This window comes from Schistocerca serialis, chromosome 1, assembly GCF_023864345.2.
Source record: "Schistocerca serialis cubense isolate TAMUIC-IGC-003099 chromosome 1, iqSchSeri2.2, whole genome shotgun sequence".
Taxonomy (NCBI): Eukaryota; Metazoa; Arthropoda; class Insecta; order Orthoptera; family Acrididae; genus Schistocerca; species Schistocerca serialis.
The window spans coordinates 153,518,854-153,538,686 of record NC_064638.1 but is presented as its reverse complement, the minus strand read 5'-3'; positions in this window follow the sequence as shown (position 1 = coordinate 153,538,686).

Sequence of the window (19,833 nt, the reverse complement as noted above, 5' to 3'; positions counted from 1 at the left end):
ACAAAATTAGATCTGGTGCTATATTTCTTAACACCGAGGGCCAAACTTTCTCTTATATGAAAATGCAGATTATACTTATATATGTTAAAGGTAATTAGGCAAAAATGAAAATAAAATGAATTTAAGAAGGCATATGGCAAAACAAGAGAGGAAGTAAAAAGATCCCAGCTCGCTTCATCACAATATCTATGGATCACTAACCACTAGAACATACATACAATACATTTTGTGTTCTTGTTATTGACTCTGTATGTTAGAAGACCAGAACAGGAATCTAAAGTCAAAGACAATTTGCTGGTCTTGCCTATATTAATCATTACTGAGTCTAGAATTTTGTTTTTGAAATGACCAGGCTGCTCAGCTACCATGAGTACACCCAGCTCCAGAGCAAGCATGAACAAAATTTTGCAAAACAGAGATTTCACACTGATCAAGTTGTGAAATACACAAATTTCCACCAAACGTTCTATTAATGATACTGTACAATACCACCACTGTTTAGATGGTGACAGAAAAATTAAAGGGAGAGAAATTTAAATAACAATTTTCTTCAGTGAGTATTAAACTTGAACTCTTAAAGTTGGAATGAATGTTACTTGACTGTTAAGTTAAACATTAATGTGCTTCACAGAGAAGATTTTCGCCCTAATTAAGGGTGCCTTTAAAAGGATCTAAGCTTTCAGGATGGTCCAGCTATGCCTATATTTACTAAGTTTACCTGAATGATATAGGTGCATGCAGTTGCTATAATGATCAAATGATTGTGATATGAAGCTGTAGGCTCTAGACCACTGCTGTTGTGTGCTGCTCTCCTGAAAAGCTTATTTAAGTTTATTTCTCTTGTTAGACTTGCAGTGCCACCTACACTCATAGCACACTGTCAGTTGTATGAATGTAGTAGTCTCAGGTTTTTGGTGGAGAAAATATTAGTAAATTACAGTCCCAGTGCATACATGGCCTATTGCTATTGAAACGGACCATGTGCAGGCTCAAACCAACACTATTAAAGGTACAGTGACAAATGTCTAATCATGTGTATATGTTAATTCAAAGCACAAATTTCCAAAGTTGTTAAAATGATGAAATTGCTCACCTTTGAATAAATATTTATTTATATGGTAGTTCTCTTTAACAAAACAACCAGTTTTGTATTTCTATTCACAAGATATTACACCTCATTATTTAAATAAACTTAATCCTCTAATTAATTCCATAATGGCTGCCATGTGACAAAACAAAGAGATACACTCCAACAACACATCTCTGTATTCCGGCATCTCAACCCATAGTCAAAAGTATTATCAATCCACGTCAAGGATGGTATATCAGCAAAGAGTACCATCTCCTATGCAGAATTTATTCTCACAGTCACTTCTTTTGCTGTCACAGATATGTTAATTTTCAAGGGTATGTGCTGTCAACAAGTATGAATGACATATCTCTGCCATTGCAAGTCCTTTGACTCTGTAACCTAACAGCCCACGCCATCTTGCTGGTTCAGTTCACTGTATGACTTGTTGTAATGTGGACATCTGTAATGAAATATATCAAGTCTTACAGAAATGAATGTGTTTTCTTGGGCTACAAACCAACCGAAATCCAACAGTGGTGACCCCGACCGGGGACCCAGCTCATCAGACGATCACAGGCCCCTACCCGCTCCCATACGGGATTGAACACATGCTCCTCCAAGCTACAGTAACCCTCCTAGGGAGGATTACAGTTCAAATGCTGCCAGCTGATCATGCGGGGGCACAGTCCCTTCCCACATCACTCCATCCTCATGTGTGGACTGACATCTCATCTGCCCACACCACCTACAGGAGTTCCACGTCGACCTTCTAGCGTGTTACCTGCCACAACAACCTCTGGAGATGGACATCCGAACCACATCACTGCCATCTCCCTCACTGCCTTCACTGCCAGACAAGCCCCACTTCCACTGCACTCAAACTGTGCTCCACACTGCATGGGGAGGGGAGGGGGTGGGGGTGGCATTGACATGTATGAATAGCATATCTCTCCCATTGCAAGTTATTTGACTCTGTAACATAATGGCCCACGCCATCTTGCTTGTTCAGTTCACTGTATGACTTGTTGTAATGTGGACATCTGTACTGAAATATACCTAGTCTTACAGAAATGAGTGTGTTTTCTTGGGGTACAACCCAATTTAAATCCCACACATTCCTAGCGTAGAGTTTGTTGAATTATAGTCTGTGCCATAAAACACTGTCAACATGACTGATAGACACAATCCATTTAAAATTAGGACACTTCTTGAAACTTCCTGGCAGATTACACCTGTGTGCCGGACCGAGACTCGAACTCGGGACCTGCCTTTCATGGGCAAGTTCTCTACCATCTGAGCTACCCAAGCATGACTCATGACCCATCCTCACAGCTTCAATTCTGCCAGTACCTCATCTCCTACCTTCCAAACTTCACAGAAGCTCTTCTGTGAACCGTACAGAACCAGCACTCCTGGAATAAAGGATGTTGTGGAGACATGACTTAGCCACACCTGGGGGATGTTTCCAGATTGAGATTTTCCCTATGCAGTGGAATGTGCACTGATATGAAACTTCCCGGCAGATTAAAACTCTGTGCCAGCCCGAGACTCAAAATATAAGGTTCGCAGAAGAGCTTCTGTGAAGTTTGGAAGGTAGGAGATGAGGTACTGGCAGAATTGAAGATATGAGGACAAGTTGTGAGTCGTGCTTGGGTAGCTCTGATAGTAGAGCACTTACCCATGAAAGGCGAGGTCCCAAGTTCGAGTCTCGGTCTGGCACACAGTTTTAATCTGCCAGGAAGTTTCATATCAGCGCACACTCCGCTGTAAAGTGAAAATCTCATTCTGGGCACACTTCTCATCTCTTAAGTCAATAACAAATTTACAAGACTATCTGTATGGGGCCACAAACCTGTATGAGATAGGATGAATTATCTTATACATCCTACTCCAATTTCAGAATGTGGTAGGGGAAGGTTGTGTACACCTGACTACTTTGTACCTTTGACCACTGTGGCTTTTGGGGCCACCTGTACGTGATGAGATGAACTATATGTTCTAGTTCACAGTTTTGCCATAGAGGCAGCACATGCACAAGTTTCTGTGGAGGTGGTTGAAAGAATATTTGTAAAATAAGAAGTTATTCATTTGAATCCAGAAAGTACATATTATGCATATACTTCAAAATGGCCAGCCGCAGTGGCCGAACGGTTGTAGGCGCTTCAGTCTGGAACCACACGACTGCTATGGTCGCAGGTTCAAAACCTGCCTCAGGCATGGATGTGTGTGATGTCCTTAGGTTAGTTAGGTTTAAGTAGTTCTAAGTTCTACGGGACTGGTGAACTCAGATGTTAAGTCCCATAGTGCTCAGAGCCATTTTGAACTTCAAGGTGTTACTTTATCATGTAAATTTGTTTAAATCTTAAATTAATCATTATTGATGTGTAATATAGTTAACTTGAGTAATATTTATAAAAAATGTTTTAACTTATAACATAATCTAACATTGACATATGGTCCTAAGTGAAAGCCTTACTATATGTTGTACCTTTGACCATTCTTTGTGTGTGTGTGTGTGTGTGTGTGTGTGTGTGTGTGCGTGTGTGTGTGTGTGTTTTTGTGTGTGTGCGTGTGTGTGTGTGTACATTTGACTGGTCAAAGACACAACATGGATTTATATTCAGCCAATAATAATTTTAACTACATACTGCCAAGAAATAAGGCAGGAATGACAAGTAAAAATAGTGAATGAAGATATGGAGGAAGCAGTGAATGCTGTAAAGTCAGGAGATCTTACTATAGGAAAGGCAGGAAAACAGTTCAGAGTAAAAAAACTACACTGATTCCTCATTTGAAACAGTTCAGAGCATTTGGAGAGGAGAGTTTGTGTATTCACATAACTTGGACGTTTGAAAAGTTTTCAATAAAGCTAACAAACTATTGTTGGTTAAATGTATAAAAGAAGCAGCCAAGGTGCACCATGGTTTGAGCCTGATGATTGTAAGGCAATTGGCACACCAGTATGCTATAGTCAACAATAAAAATTTTATTCCATCCTGGGAAACCAAAGAGAAATCTGGATTACAGTGGGTAAAAGATTTTCTTAAGAGGTACTCTAATGAACTGTCCCTGTAAAAACCAGAAGGATCCAATGTTTGCTCGAGCCTTTGCCTTCAGTTGTGAGGCTGTGAAAATTGTTTTCCAGAATCATAAGGAAGAATTATAATGACATCGTTTCCAACCATCTGACATATGGAACTTGAATGAGACTGGAATGTCAACAGTTCGTGTCTGCAACAAAATTGTAGCCCTGAAGGGGTGTAAATAAGTTGGAGCTGTCACATCTTGGGGAAGAGATGTGAATGTGACAATGGTTGCTGCAATGGATGCTTCAGGGAACTCCAAACAGCCCATGCAAATTTTTCCAAGATTCCACCTCAAGGATATTATGTTGCATGGTGCACCACCTGGGTCCATTGGAGGAGGATCTTGTCCAGGATGGTCCAATGAAGAACTTTTTTTGGCTTTTCTGAAGCATTTCATCTGACTTGTCAAGTCCAGTTGAGAAAGCCCTGTGGTTTAACTGATGGACAAACATGGAAGCCATATTAGTTTCCCAGCAGTAACATTAATGTAAGAGCTAGGAATTTTCATGATGACTTTTCACTCTCGTACAAGCCATAAGATGCAGCCTCTTAACAGGACTGTGTTTGATACAAAACTTACTTTGACACTGCCATGAATGACTGGATATTAACACCTGGGAATACAGGAAAACATACCACAATGTATCATACTGTAGCCCCTGTAGGAATAACCTATCCAAAAGCATTTTACCCAGAAAACATTATCAGTGGGTTTCATGTTTTGGGACTGGTTCTCATGAATGAAAATGTTTTGGGGGATGTTGAGTTTACTACCATAAGCATAAATGGCTGATCAATTGATAATGCAACCTTGGGCAGTCCAACTCACGAAAACTCAGAAGAACCACTTCTTGAAGCTCATTCATCTACAGACTACAAGTACCAGCCTGTCACTCCAGAAATGATTCGTCCATTCCAAAGAGCTGACCCAAGAAAAGAAAGCAGCAAAGGTCAGAGGAGAGGAAAATCTAGAATAGTAATTGACACCCTTGGAAACGGAGGCCATGAGAAAATAAAGAAGAAAGGCACTACACAGAAACAAGAGTAACCTATACATAGGCCTACTACCCTTAAAGTGAAGAAAATTACAGCTATGAGATATCTCTTTTATGATTTTTCTGATTATGAAGCCATGAATGCAAGTGACCTTTGTGATGATGAGTCATCAGTGCATTGGGAAAAGGAATTAAGTGAGTCAAAAGACCAAGATGGAAGTATGTCTAACTAAGAAGATTTTCAACACAACCTTGAGCCAAGAAAATGTTAAAGAAGAAGATTATGTTTGGGTTAATGTGCCTATTGGTGCAGAAAAAGTAGCTAAACATTTTGCAGCTCAAGTGTTAAAAGTAGTTGGAAAAGAGAGACTTGAGGTGGAATTTATGAGACAGTAAAGGAGGCATATTAAGATTTTCACAATGCCATTTGTGGATGACATCAGTGTGGTGTACAAAGAAGAAGTTGTAGGAAAGTTCACATGAATGCAACCACAATGTCATGGACAAATAAATTTTTTTGTAATTTTTCATTCATATGCCACCACAAAAATAAGAACACATTTGTGTTAATTTTCTGTCTTGTTAAAGATAAAAGCATAATTGAAAGTCAGTTTTCATACCAGTGTTGTTCCAGTTTCTTCACATTCTTAATAGTACTATTGGAGATAGTCAAAGGTACAGCCATGTCATTGTATGTTTGACCAATTGCACACTTCTACTAAAAGTAATACTTCTGTGAAACTGTTTAAGAAAAAAAATTGTAAGCTCTCCATCCTGCTCACTTCCTACTCCTGCCTTGGAGTACCACTGTCCAGCACCTCTACAACAACCTCCAAACCTCTCCCATGCCCCCTCATAGCTGACAAATCCTGTCTCGCAGACCTACTACACTTACCCCACCCTTCGAAACTCCCTCCCACCACCACACAGAATCCAGAACCTAAACAGACCCACAACACGGTCATGAACCTTTCCTCCAGAAGCCTTAGCCCCACAGAAATATCAGTTCTTTCCAAAGGCCTCACCTTTTGCCCCACTCCAAAATTCAATCGTGCAGGACTTATTAGAAATCTTCTCTCCTTCTTCCAGTTCCTACAGTGGAAACACTTTTTCACCACTAACCCTACCAACCAGACTCAACCAAAGACCAATATTGAACCCTTCCTAACTCAGTTCACTACTTCATACAACTGTGATCCACCCCCACCGCCCCCAAACCACCCCCTGTCAACTTTCCAGAGTTTCTTAACCTCAAACCTTGCCTCAGCATCATTCCCGAAATCCCTCAACATGCATACTAACCTTACATCCACAGAAAGAACCACAGACCACCATCTAAAAACTGATCCTGACATTATAATCCTACCTGTGGACAAAGGCTCCACCATTGTTGTTCTGAACCGCAAGGATTACCTGGCAGAAGGACTCCACCAGCTGTCAGATACTTCCACCTACAAGCCTTGCCACAGTGACCCCATACCAGTAATCCAGCTGGATCTCCAGTCACTACTCAAGTCTTTAGGCCCCTCCCAGAACCTCTCCCCAGAGACCATCTCTCTACTCACCCTTACCACTCCCCGCACTCCTACGTTCTACATGCTTCCTAAAGTCCATAAACCTAACCACCCAGAAAGTGTCATTGTGGCCGGTTACTGAGAGAATCTCTGCTCTCATAGACCAACACCTTCAACCTATTACCCAGAACCTACCCTCCTATGTAAAAGATACCAACCATTTTCTCCACCAACTCTCTACAGTTCCTGTCCCTTTACCACACGGTGTCCTGCTCGTCACTATTGATGCCACCTCCCTGTACGCTAACATTCCTAATGCTCATGGCCTTACCACTATTGAACACTACCTTTCCCAATGCTTGACTGATTCCAAACCAACGATCTCTTTCCTAGTCGCCATGACCAACTATGTCCTCACCCACAATTACTTCTCCTTTGAAGGCATTACCTACAAACAAATCTGGAGTATGGCTATGGGTACCCACATGGCACCATCCTATGCCAACCTATTCATGGGCCATCTAGAGGAATCCTTTCTAAACACCCAGAATCCTAAACCCCTCACCTGGTTCAAATGTATCTAAACACTATGGGACTTAACATCTAAGGTCATCAGTCCCCTAGAGTTAGAACTACTTAAACCTAACTAACCTAAGGGCATCACACGCATCCATGCCTGAGGGAGGATTCAAACTTGCGACCATAGCAGCTGTGTGGTTCCGGACTGAAGCACCTAGAACTGCTCGGCCAAAGCGGCAGGCAAACCCCTCACCTGGTTCAGATTCATTGATGACATATTTGCTATCTGGATCGAAGGTGAGGACATCCTATCCACATTCCTCCAGAACGTCAACAACTTCTCCCCCATTTGCTTCACCTAGTCCTACTCAACCCAACAAACCACCTTCCTAGATGTTGGCCACCACCTCGAAGATGGCTACATAAATACCTCCGTACATATCAAACCTACTAACCATCAGCAATACCTTCACTTTGACAGCTTCCACCCATTCCATATCAAAAAGTCCCCTCCATACAGCATAGCCACCCATGGTCACAGCATCTGCAGTGATGAGCAGTTCCTCTCAAAATATACCGAGAGTCTTACTGATGCCTTCACTGACTGTAAGTATCCTCCCAACCTTTCACAAAACCAAATCTCCCGTGCCTTATCTTTCAGTCTCCCACCACCTCTCAAAGTCCAACTGTCCAGCCACAGAGGTGCATTCCTCTCGTAACTCAGTACCACCATGGGCTGGAGCAACTGAATTACATTGACTGCTAGGGTTTTGATTACCTCTTGTCATACCCTGAAATGAAAAATGTCTTGCCCGCTATCCTTGCCACCCCTCCCACAGTGGTATTCCACCGTCCACCAAACCTACACAATATACTCGGCCATTCTTACACAACCTCTGCTCCCAATCCCTTACCTCATGGCTCATACCCCTGTAATAGACCTAGATGCAAGACCTGTCCCGTACATTCTCCCACCACCACCTACTCCAGTCTGGTCACTAACATCACTTATCCCATCAAAGACTGGCTACCTGTGAAACCAGTCGTATGGACTACAAGTTAAGCTGCAACCATTGTGCTGCATTATATGTAGGCATGACAACCAATAAGCTTTCTCCCTGCTTGAATGTCCACTGACAAACTGTTGCCAAGAAACAAGTGGACCACCCTGTTGCTGAACACACTGCCAAACATAATATCCTTCATCTCAATAACTGCTTCACAGCCTGTGTCATATGGGTCCTTCCCACCAACACCAACTTTTCTGAATTGCTCAGGTGGGAACTTTCCCTGCAATCCATCTAACATTCCCGTAACCCTCCTGGCCTCAACCTTTGTTAGTCGCTGTCCTCACCTATTCAGCCCCTTCTCTATTTCTCTCCTTTTCCACTACTTCCCCCCTCTCCCACCGTGCAACATGCAGCACTTCACTGTCCGCCATCCCCACCATACTATACCTCTCCTTCTCTGCCCCAGCCTCCTTTTTTCCCCCACCCAGTTGCCATTCCCATCATGCACTGGTGCTGCTGCTCACAGTGTGGTTTCGGTTTTCTGAGACTGCAGTCGTGTGTGTGTGTGTGTGTGTGTGTTGCATTTGCGTGAGTGTGTGTGTGTGTATATGTGTCTATTGTTGACAGAGGCCATTGGCTGAAAGCTTTAAGTGTGAAAATCTTTTTGTTGTGCCTATCTGTGACTCAGCATTGTGAGTAGCAACTTTCCTTCTCATAATATTGTCACTTTCCATCCTGGATTTTCCATTTGTTGAAATTATATTTGAGATAAGGTATGTACTTTCGAATGACATAACTAAAATATTGTTCAGAGTATTACTGGGTCATTTATAATTATAAATATGAAAACTGATAGAAGCTACACAACCTTCCCCTACATTAAAAATTATTATAGTTTTATGCTTCTTTATTCACACAACACTTGTTGTTGTTGTGGTCTTCAGTCCTGAGACTGGTTTGATGCAGCTCTCCATGCTACTCTATCCTGTGCAATCTTCTTCATCTCCCAGTACCTACTGCAGCCTACATCCTTCTGAATCTGCTTAGTGTATTCATCTCTTGGTCTCCCTCTATGACTTTTACCCTCCACACTGCCCTCCAGTACTAAATTGGTGATCCCTTGATGCCTCAGAACTTGTCCTACCAACCGATCCCAATCTAATCTTCAGCATTCTTCTGTAGCACCACATTTCGAAAGCTTCTATTCTCTTCTTGTCTAAACTATTTATCGTCCATGTTTCATATCCATACATGGCTACACTCCATACAAAAACTTTCAGAAACGACTTCCTGACACTTAAATCTATACTCGATGTTAACAAATTTCTCTTCTTCAGAAACGCTTTCCTTGCCATTGCCAGTCTACATTTTATATCCTCTCTACTTTTACCATCATCAGTTATTTTGCTCCCCAAATAGCAAAACTCCTCTACTACTTTAAGTGTCTCATTTCCTAATCTAATTCCCTCAGCATCACCCGATTTAATTTGACTACATTCCATTATCCTCGTTTTGCTTTTGTTGATGTTCATCTTATATCCTCCTTTCAAGACACTGTCCATTCCATTCAACTGCTCTTCCAAGTCCTTTGCTGTCTCTGACAGAATTACAATGTCATCGGCAAACCTCAAAGTTTTTATTTCTTCTCCCTGGATTTTAATAGCTACTCCAAATTTTTCTTTTGTTTCCTTTAGTGCTTGCTCAATATACAGATTGAATAGCATTGGGGAGAGGCTACAGCTCTGTCTCACTCCCTTCCCAACCACTGCTTCCCTTTCATGTCCCTCAACTCTTATATCTGCCATCTGGTTTCTGTACAAATTGTAAATAGCCTTTCGCTCCCTGTATTTTACCCCTGCCACCTTCAGAATTTGAAAGAGAGTATTCCAGTCAACATTGTCAAAAGCTTTCTCTAAGTCTACAAATGCTAGAAATGTAGGTTTGCCTTTCCTTAATCTTTCTTCTATGATATGTCGTAGGGTCAGTATTGCCTCACATGTTCCAACATTTCTACGGAATCCAAACTGATCTTCCCCGAGGTCAGCTTCTACCAGTTTTTCCATTCGTCTGTAAAGAATTTGCGTTATTATATTGCCACTGTGACTTATTAAACTGATAGTTCGGTAATTTTCACATCTGTCAACACCTGCTTTCTTTGGGATTGGAATTACTATATTCTTCTTGAAGTCTGACGGAATTTTGCCTGTCTCATACATCTTGCTTACCAGATGGTAGAGTTTTGTTAGGCCTGGCTCTCCCAAGGCTGTCAGTAGTTCTAATGGAATTTCGTCTACTCCCGGGGCCTTGTTTTGACTTAGGTCTTTCAGTGCTCTGTCAAACTCTTCACGCAGTATCATATCTCCCATTTCATCTTCATCTACCTCCTCTTCCATTTCCATAATATTGACCTCAAGAACATCGCCCCTGTATAGACCCTCTATATACTCCTTCCACCTTTCTGCTTTCCCTTCTTTGCTTAGAACTGGGTTTCCATCTGAGCTCTTGATACTCATACAAGTGGCTCTCTTTTCTCCAAAGGTCTCTTTAATTTTCCTGTAGGCAGTATCTATCGTACCCCTCGTGAGATAAGCCTCTACATCCTTACATTTGTCCTCTAGCCATCCCTGCTTAGCCATTTTGCTCTTCCTGTCGATCTCATTTTTGAGATGTTTGAATTCCTTTTTGCCTGCTTCACTTACTGCATTTTTGTATTTTCTCCTTTCATCTAAATTCAGTATCTTTTCTGTTACCAAAGGATTTCTACTAGCCCTCGTCTTGTTACCTACTTGATCCTCTGCTGCCTCCACTATTTCATTCCTCAAAGCTACCCATTCTTCTTCTACTGTATTTCTTTCCACCATTCCTGTCAATTGTTCCCTTATGCTCTCCCTGAAACTCTGTACACTTATCTAAGACATACATACATTGTTTATCAGTACACAGTCGACTTTCACAGGTGACTTTACAACATGTCAAAGATGGACAGTATAAACAAATTGCAGGAAATAACCAACATCCACTCTAACAGTATGTTTTGACTATACGCTGCTCACTGAGTGAAGTGTTCAATAGTTAGCACACTGGACTTGTATTTGGAAGGATGACAGTTCAAATATACATCTGGTCATCCAGATTTAGTTTTTCTGTGGTTTTACTAAATTGCTTCAGCCAGATGCAGGGACGGTGCCACTGGAAGGCACAAATGATTTCCTCCCCTGTACTTGACACAGTCTGAGCTTGTACTCTGTTTCTAACAACCTTGATGTCATCGAATGTTAAATCCTAATCTTCTGTCATTTTTTATAAGCAGCACCTAAACTCTTAGGGTTTGAAATATATTTGTATTAAAAAAAGCAAATATAAGTGGGAGTGGCATAAACTTGTGACTCAACTAAAACACGACATTATTGTTTTTTACTTTGTAGTCAGAAATAAATGATCTGTTGAAAGGTTTCATTCAGCAACTACAATACGCAGTGTTATTACATATTTCTCAGGCTATGATTGTGAATATCAGTAGCTCACTACTTCTCATAGAAACAGACATTTCTTTTTATATGTGTTATCAGAGAACCACACTTTAAAAATGGTGAGTGTTATACTTAGAGAATAGTGTACCTTGGGTCACGTAATGTTTTTTGGTGGATCTTTAGTTTAGTCTGATTTTAGAAAGACATGAAGAAATGCACACTAGAGACCACCATAAGCAGTTTCGCAGTTTTTTGTTGTTGTTAGACACAAAGTTGCATTTTATGCAACATTTGTAAATATTTCACATTCACCACATTTAAATGCTGTGTAATGTATATGAATGTTACTTTGAATGTATTGTTAATTTTTTACATACAGAATTTTGTGACAAGTAAAACACTATAGTTACATCATTTTTAGAACTGTTTATTTAATGAAATGGACAGTCATGCTATATTTCATTAGTCATGCTCCATCTCGTAGCTTGAAACAGAAGAAGGCAATCTTATAACTTAGGACGCTTGCAAATGAACACAGTTCTTTAATGTCGTAACAATTTTACCAATCTAGAAAATGTAAATTTGTGCTGGCTTCCTTTAGCTTCTGTTTCAAACTGTAATTAACCTTTAACTGGTTTTTCACAATACTTCTGCTTAATTTGATTTTACTTACTGATTATTAGTCTGTAGAAGAGTAATAATGTAACAGATAGAGTATGCAATACGGCACTGACAATATTTTCTTCATTGCAGTGCTTTTAATTTTAATAGACTATTTGTTTTTAGGTGCTTCACTGTGTTGAAACATGTTTTCACATTTGAAAAAGCTAAATTTTCTGGAGTATTTTATTAATTTCAGAAAAAGACTGCAGCATATAAAAATGAAATGCAAAAAACTTTTATTATGGGACTGACTTGAGTAAAAGCCCATACCAAAGTACAACACTCTTCCCTGCACTCAGTTAATGATGTATGCTGTAAAGTCATGTGCTTACCACTTTGTAACAATGCATATAGAATTGTAATTTGTACACAAATGATTGGGATTATTATAATATTCCCTACAATGTACTACTAGACATTGCCTTAGTCACTAAGTCCTCTTAAATAGATTTCATTACATGAGAATGCACAAAACATCATTAATTTACAGAGAACGCACTTATAAAGCTTGAGCTCTCTTCCATTTATTCAAATTACCATTCCATTTGATGTTTGATACAAGCACAGTCTGTGCTTCTAGACCTCAGTCTTTATATGTCATCTTATGCTCTGTGTATAGAAATACACATTCCTCAACAGAGAAAGAACTGTACAGGCAGATTCAAAATGATTCATAATTCTTATTACATTGTTATAGGTGTTGTGGAGACAGCAAAATTTGGTAATAAACCCGTGTTTGGAAATGTACAGTTTGTAATATAAATTACTCTGAAACAACATCGAGATATACTGCACTTGCATCAACCAACTTGAGCTGCAACATATGTTCGAAGTGGCAGCCATAATTTTCATTATACAAAGTGTACCTGTGTACAATGCTCACTTACACATAGTCTAAATATCTTGGAGTGTCCTGAATGACCTACGCTGCAGCCACTATACAGGTAAGGAGTGCATCCTCAGACTCTGCAGGAGTCTCATAAACATTACTCTTCATATAGCCCCCAGGAAAAAGTCTAGAAGTGTTGAAGCAGATGATTGTGGTGGCCAACAAATCAATCCACTGTGACCTATCCATCTGTCCCAGAATATATGGTGTAGATGCTGATGGATTCCAAGTGAAAAATGGACTGGCATACCATTGTGCTAGAACCACATTGTCAGATGGATATGCAATGGAACATCTTCCAATTGCTGCACCAGTATGTCTTTCAGGAGGATCTGTTAGACTAGCCAGTAGAATACATGAGCCAATGAGATGACGTGGATAATACCAGGCCACACATTAATAGCAGAATAATGTTGAAATCCATGGGGATGTGTGGAATGAAGGCTTTCCTCTTTCCAGATGTGATGGTTAAGACAGTGGGGCACAACTTCATTTGTGAAATGCACTTCATCTTTGAAAATCAGTTATCAAAGGGAAGTCTGGAATGTTGACACAATAGTGTAGAAACTATGCACAGTAATTAGCATGTGACACAAAATCAGCTAGACCCACTGTGCGTACTCTCTGGAGGTAATATGGGTGAAGTTGCTGCTCATGAAGACATGCACTAGATGCTGCTCTGGAATACATCTACAGAACCTGCAGTGTTGCAGGCACTCATTGACAGGTTCTGGTTGACCAGTTGGAGGACTTCCTCTTCCACATCAACAATGCAGCTCTTGAAGATGCTGGCTTCCAAAAGTCATTGTTACAGTCTTTCAAAAATGGCATGGATGGATGGGCAAAGCTTGTAAATCACTCATGACACAGGCATTGTTCTAACTGACCATTTGATCCACTTCCTCTATAGGTTATCAACATGTTGGTGTACTCAGAAAATGTATTCTTTGTCATTCCATAACACACCGTCTTTTTCAGTCAGTGCATGGCAACTGATGTATATGCACTTCAGTTCATTGGATTGTTCTCTTATGACACGTGACATGGCATCATGCAAGACATCATGTGACATGAGACACCGACCTCTATTGTTGTGTATTGTCTTTCATTGCTCAAAGTCTTTAACCTTCCAAATGGTGTATTTACAGACATAGGTTTACTAGAAAATATTGCTGTCCTGAGGCCATTTTACAACACTGAAGCACCCAAGAAACTGGTATAGGCAAGCGTATTCAAATAGAGAGATATGTAAACAAGCAGAATATGGTGCTGTGGTAGGCAATGCCTACATAAGACAACAAGTGTCTGGCACAGTTGTTAGGTCAGTTCATGCTGCTACAATAGCATATTATCAAAATTTAAGTGAGTCTGAAAGGGGTGTTTTAGTTAGCGCACAAGCGATGGGACACAGCTTCTCCAAGGTAACAGTGAAGTGGGGATTCTCCCATTCAATCATTTCACAAGTGTACTATAAATATCAGGAATCTGGTGAAACATCAAATCTTTAACATCACTGTGTCCAGAAAAATATCCTGCAAGAATGGGACCAATAACGGCTGAAGAGAATTGTTCAATGTTACAGAAGTGCAAACCTTCCACAAATTGCTGCAGATTTTAATGCTGGGCCATCAACAAGTGTCATCGTGTGAACCGTTCAACAAAACATCATCAGTATAGGCTTTCAGAGATGAAGGGCCACTGGTGTGCCCTTGTTGACTGCATGACACAAAGCTTTATGCTTGGGCCCGCCAACACTGACATTGGACTGTTGATGAATGGAAACATGTTGCCTGGTTGGTTGAATCTCATTTCAAATTCTATCGGGTGGATGAATGTGTACGAGTGTGGATACAACTTCATGAATCCATGGACCCTGTGTGTCAGAAGGGGCTGTTCATGCTGGTGGAGGCTCTGTAATGGTGTGGGGCTGTGCGGTTGGAGTGATGTGGGACCCCTGATATGTCTAGATATGACTGACAGGTGAAATGTAAGCATCCTGTCTGATCACCTGCATCCATTCATGTCCAGTGTGCATTCCAATAGACTTAGACAATTCCAGCAGGACAATGCAACGCCTGACACATCCAGAATTTGCTACAGAGTGGCTCCAGGACCACTCTTCTGAGTTTAAACACTTTTGCTGGCCATCAGACTCCCCAGACATGAACATCATTGAGTATATCTGGGCTTCCTTGCAATGTACTGTTCAGAAGAGGTCTCTACTACCTCATACTGTTAGGAATTTATGGACAGCCCTGCAGGATTCATGGTGTCAGGTCCGTCCAACACTACTTCAGACATTAGTTGAGGCCATTCCACATCATGTTGTGGCACTTTTGCATGCTCGCAGGGGCCCTGCACGATATTAGGCAGGTTTGCCAGTTTATTTGGCTCTTCAGTGTATAACTGTGTGATAGGAATTCTAAATCACCCTGTCTGTAGTAATCCATGACACAGAAGGCAGCTGAAATGAAGGTCGTCAATACTCATGATTGTTCTACTGACCTTGTAGAATTATCACCAGCAAACAGTTTTCCAGGCTGAGAATATTATTGACATTGAATGTAAGACAAATACATTGTAAATGTGTTACCTCTTCACATATTGTAAAACCAAAATTGTAGCTCAAAAGTTTTTGTGATTTTTTTGTTGCATTATATATGATGGGCATCCAACACATTTTCTTTTTCTGAAAGCAGGTTGGTTTTATTCAGGATTCAATACACCACATTATCCTCATTCTTATAGCTAGAAAACACTATTTTTCAACATGATCTGTATCAAATGTGATGATCTTATGCTACCTTACTGGGAGAGCCTGTATGCCTGCATGGTACCAGTCTACTGTTCACTGTCAGATCCAACATCCTGCCGCATCAATAACTTCCCCATCATCCATGTACTGTTTTCCGTGGAGCCTATCCTTCATTGTCCAAACAGATGGATATCAGAAGGTGTGAGATCTGGATTGCATGGTGGATGAGGAAGGGCAGTCCAGTGAAGATTTGTGGCTTCCTCTAATGTGCACACACTTGTGTGAGGTCTTGCATTGTTATGGAGAAGGAGAAGCTCGTTTGCAGTTTTGTGGCAATGAACATGTTGAAGTCATTTCTTCAATTTCCTGAGGGTAGCACAATACACTCCAGAATAGATTGTTGCATCAGAGGGAGAGCATCAAACATTCAACATTCCATAAGACCATAACCATGATTTTGCTAACTGATGGTGTGGCTTAAAACTTTTTCTTTGGAGGAGAGGTGTGGTATTACTCTGTGGATTACCATTTTGTTTCTGTTTTGAAGTGATAAACCCATGTTTCATCATCTGTGACCATGTTCAACAAAAAATTGTCATGACCAGCCTCATAAAATGCAAGCAATTCTGCACAGAATGGTCCTTCATTGCTCTTTATGGTCTTGTGTCAGACAGCGAGTAACTCAGTGGGCACACACCTCTGAGTACCCGAAGTGGTGGACGAGTGTGTCAGCACTATCGACAGAATGTCCAGTTGTGCAACAACATGTCTGTCTGTGACCTATTGATGTTTTTGAATGAGAGTGTCTGTATATTCCATCATTGCAGGAGTCACAGCTGTGTGGCTGGCTGATTTGCAGGAAATCAGTGAGGTTTGTGCAATGATGACAGGAGGCTCACCTCACAAATCGCTGTGTTTTTGTTTACTGTCATGTTCTTTTAGACATTATTTGTGATGGTCTGGTTTTCCGCAAAAAAAGAAACTCAATGACAGCTGCCTGCATGCATCTCTGTTAAAGGTGGCATTTTAGAGGCTACATGTAGTGCCATCGCCTGTCAGAACTTCATGAAACTGTAGGGGCTGTAAGTTATTCATTACTTGTGTGTGTGTGTGTGTGTGTGTGTGTGTGTGTGTGTGTGTGTGTGTGTGTGTGTGTACCACAATTCATCCATCTGCAGGAGTGGACGAGAGTGGTTTCCTTTCCTGATCTTACTTGATAATTTAATTGTGATGGGCCCGTTACTGTAACACAAATTTTGATGGTTTGGTTATAATGTAATGCTTTTATCTATATTATCTCAAAAGAGAGTGACAGAGAGGAGGGTATTACTATCAGTATCAGAATAATAATTAAATATGTTGATGTGAATATTTTATAAATTTATTCTTTTTTATCTTTCAGCTTATGCATAGCACTGATGATATTTGTCAACTATGGAGGAGGCAGCTACTGGTTTTTCCGCCATTCTGTATGGAATGGCCTCTTGATAGCAGACCTCTTATATCCATGGTAAGTTTATCTCTTTCTATAATTACATAAAACCATTTTAAGTAATTTTGCATGTTAGTGTGTTATTATTACTATCAAAGTCAGAAGCTTCTGTGGACAAATTGTGAAGGTCCCTTTTGTATGCTCTGAGGATTCATTACAATGTTATATGATACACTGTTTGCTGCTCTTTGTTATAGCCACATGCAGGGTATGACTTCCATCCCCAGTGGTGCTGCTATGCCCCATGTCTGCTCCAGATAGTTCCAATCCAGTAGAATGTGCACCAGTGTTGTTGGGGTGGATGAAAACCTGCTGGTTGATTCAAGTCTTCTTCCTCATGATTCCATATTACAAAGGTATCATCCACATACTGATACCACTTCGAGGGGCTTTTTTTTGGCTGACTGCAGAAGGAGAAGTTTGATCGTCTACAAGAGGGTTGACAGGAAACACTCATGGAATATTCTGAACATCAAGCACTGCAGTCGGTCAAAAAAAGCCCCTTGAAGTGGTATCAGTATGTGGATGATACCTTTGTAATATGGAATCATGAGGAAGAAGACTTGAATGATTTCCTGGTACACTTAAATAGCATCAACCCAAAGATTAAATTTACTATGGAGAAGGAGAAGAATGGACAACTTAACTTCTTGGATGTATCAGTTATTAAACGGGCGGATGGGACCTTAGGCCATAAGGTCTACAGGAAAGGTACACACACTGATTGCTACCTCCATAAGAACTCAAACCACCACCCTAGGCAAAAGAGGGGGGTCATAAAAACACTAGTGGATAGGGCCAATAATATTTGTGAACCAGGATACTTACAAGAAGAACTAAATCATTTAGGAATGGCCTTTGCGAAAAATGGTTATACGAAAAACGAGATTAACCGAGCACTTCACCCAAATAGAAAAATGCCTAAAAATAGGAGGCAGCAACAACCATCAGCTGGAAAAGTATTTCTTCCATTCATCCATAATATCACGGATTGCATTGGGAAACTACTAGCCAAGTTTCAGGTAGAGACCATTTTTAGACCTACTAAGAAAATTAGCGAATGCCTAAGATCAACAAAAGATGCTCGTCATCCCCTAGCCACCCCAGGGGTATATAAAATTCCATGTAGTTGTGGCAGGGTTTACATAGGAACTACAAAAAGAAGCATCAATACACAGTTGACGGAGCACAAAAGAAACTGTCGCTTGGGACTAATGAGACAAATCGACAGTAGCGGAACATGTTTTTAAGGATGGAGATCACGAAATAAAATTTGGTGAAACAAGCGTGCTAGCGAGGACATTGTATTATTATACACATATGTATAGAGAGGCAATTGAAATCCACAAACATCAGTACAATTTTAATCGTAAAGACGAAGGATTAAAATTGGATAAGATATGTCGGTCGACGTTGCATCAATCACGTGACAATCGATTGCCTGCAATCGAGAGATCAGACGATAGCCAGAGATAGCTGCACATTGACGCCATGTGACGTGCGGTGTGTGCCCCCTACGATATCCATATAAGCGGCGGCCCCAGCTCCTAGCAGCCAGTCGTTGACTCACCTTGGAAGATGTTCTCCGTAGTTGAGAACGAAACGTCAGGGAGAAGAAGTTCTACAGATCAACCACGGCAACTTAGCCTGGAAGTGTTTACTGATGAAGACGCCGGCTGTGAAAGCCTACAAGGAGTGAACCTGCTGGTTGCTCCCAGGGAGTTTTAATTAGCTTGTGTTGCTTCAAGGAAGTTTGCTCCTGCCATTGTTTGGTCAAGGCATTTTACATGTTGAAAGGATTGTCCTGCAGGTTGATTTCTGTGTGCCATGGTGATTTTCTAGATCCTAGTTGTAGGGGTTCTTATAGTGATAATTCTGAATGAATTGGTATTTCTGGTTCATTTTTAATCCCTGTCCATATGTTCAGCTTGACTGTAATCTTCTTATAGATGTCAGAGGAATATTACTAGGAAGCATTAGGCATTGCATGTTTGTGGGATGAATACACTCTGTGATGAGGTGCATTGCATTGAGCTGTCTGTCAAATATTTCAATGTGCGCACTGTTTAGCCAAATAGGGAAGCACTATTCTGTGACTTTCTTTATACCTCTTCATCTACATCTACATCTACATTGATACTCCGCAAGCCACCCAACGGTGTGTGGCGGAGGGCACTTTACGTGCCACTGTCATTACCTCCCTTTCCTGTTCCAGTCGCGTATGGTTTGCGGGAAGAACGACTGTCTGAAAGCCTCCGTGCGCGCTCTAATCTCTCTAATTTTACATTCGTGATCTGCTCGGGAGGTATTAGTAGGGGGAAGCAATATATTCGATACCTCATCCAGAAACGCACCCTCTCGAAACCTG